Source organism: Odontomachus brunneus, unplaced genomic scaffold (assembly GCF_010583005.1).
Source record: "Odontomachus brunneus isolate Ranch 3 - 2012 unplaced genomic scaffold, Obru_v1 Obru_scaffold_116, whole genome shotgun sequence".
In the NCBI taxonomy this organism is placed as follows: domain Eukaryota; kingdom Metazoa; phylum Arthropoda; class Insecta; order Hymenoptera; family Formicidae; genus Odontomachus; species Odontomachus brunneus.
The window spans coordinates 157,444-159,904 of record NW_022639566.1 but is presented as its reverse complement, the minus strand read 5'-3'; positions in this window follow the sequence as shown (position 1 = coordinate 159,904).

The following is a 2,461-nucleotide window of genomic DNA, read 5'->3' as shown; positions in this document are numbered from 1 at the left end:
GCGTGCACGAGAGAAAGAGATGGGACGTCATATATCTATCTCCTTCTGTTATTCGTCGCCCGACGTTCAGAGCGCACACGTACACGGACGCATATACGGAGCTTTCCATTTCCATATGCTAACGAACGGCCCACCTCTTTGGCCTATGAAATTGACCCGCGAGCAATCGTCCATTTTCTTCGCCGGCCGCGGCGAGCCGTATGTCCCGCCCGTCGCGTCGCGCGCTCTAATTTGTCCAACTAATTTTATTAATATCTCGAAATTTTACGTGGTTGTTTGAAAAATGACCTCTACAATTTTTGTTCAGTTTTATCTGTTCTACTTATATTTTTCTTTTGGCATGCCTTATGCGGGACACCCTGTATATTTTTTAATTTTCTAAATTGCCCTGTTAACATTCCAAAAGCACGTTCTATTAATACGCGAGTCTTAGCATGTTTTCTATTATAACTGATTTGTATCGGATTAAGGTGACTGTTATCGCGATAGGGTGTGAGCATTCTGTTCGATAATAGATAAGCACTATCAGCCAGTAGATGGTAAAAATGTTGAAAATGCCTATAATCATCTGCTCTGATACATCTTTTTATATCGCTCAATTCCCATACTCTTGCATCATGTACGCTGCCACACATTCCAATAAAAACGTCCGTAAATTTTAGTGTATAGTCACAAATGCCTTGCAGTAAGATGGAAAAATAATTCTTCCGATTAATATAGCTATTTGGTCTTGTGTTGGAGCACTTATTTGAATGTGGCAACTGTCAATGGCTCCTATGACCCCAGGAAAACCAGTAATTTTATAAAATTCTTCCTCCATATTTGCCATTTGATCTATCGTGGGCCACTTAATAAAATGACGTGCGTTGGTTGCCAACACCTCAGTTACTTCCAAAATCGATCTCCAAACAGTGTCTTTTGAAATTCCGAATCTATCTGCTATTGATCTGAAATTAATAAATTTTATGTAAGATAAGAATCGAAGCTTAATATGTATGATTGATTAAATAATACAGTAAATATAGTATATTTAAAAAAATACTATTTTTATTTTTAGAGTACTATTTTATGATATTTTATGGAATACTATGAATAACTATAAAGATCACACCCTTAAAACAAAATATTTTGTCTTATAAAAGTATGTTTTACCATATTTTTATATCATTCAATACACAGACAGCATACATACCCAAAACTGGGATATAAGACGTCTAAGTCGTCTTCAAGATGTCTTAAAGACGTCTTATGTCTCACTTTCCGACATTGTCTGGATATTCAAAAGGAATTTATACGAGAGCGTCCTGCTTGTTCAAGTTGCTATTGCTTACAGTCAATCCTGTTTCTTTAATTGAACGAATTCTATCATCATTGACAAATTGGAGGATGCCATGGCTAAACGGCACGTGGGTCATCAGTACTCACCCAGTTCATACGTATTCAATATTATTCAATGTACTTCAAATGTATTATACTCTCAATACAAAAATCTATCTTGTACATTTAATTAAATCAATAAATTATAAAACTTTATATATAACAAATATAAAAATATTAACCTGTACACTTCTTAATTTCCATAGAACCACAAAGCCATGGCAATTTTTTTTTCTGGGGATATTTTCTCACGATCTATGTCACGATGTAAGTTTGGTCCAAATAGTTGAACTAGTTGTTCGAATACATCCCTTGTTACTCGGAAATGCGTCTGGAAATGTAAATTGTAATAAATTCCATATTAGTATACACGAACATATTCCATTATAATTATTTAATGTGTATTTAATGTCAGAATTAATACTAATAAAAACAAAACGAATTATTATCAAAGACTATTATTAAGAATATCACTTGCCGTGCATTTGATATTATTTTTTAGAATACTTCTTGATAAAATTTTTATTAAAATTAATATAATGGTTAACTACTTTTTATGAGAATTGCTTTACTAAATAATTTTTATATTATACTTATCATTTAATGAATATCCTATAATAACATGTTCATAATACATTTGTATTTTAATGTGTCGTTCTCGAATAGCTTGTGCAATATATTCAGCATCATTGTCATCTTCATAGAAAAATATATCCAATAAAAGATCCATTTTTATAAATCCATAAAATAAGAATTTATTATTATACGAAAAAGAAATAAAATATGTGAGAGTTTGACAAATTTTAAACATAATATAGAATTGAATAAAAAATATGGTTTATAATATAAGAGATGGTTTAAAGTATAAGAGATAACAAAACCATATAAAAATTTTTATATAAGTACTTATATTTTAGAAATAAAATTTTATTTATTTACAACACACACACACACATATACAAATGTACATATATATATAATTTAAGTTTGAATTTTAAAATAAAAATGATCATAAAAATATATGATCACAAATGATGTTGATATTTTAGCTTAATGATGACAATTTTTAATATTTTGACAATTG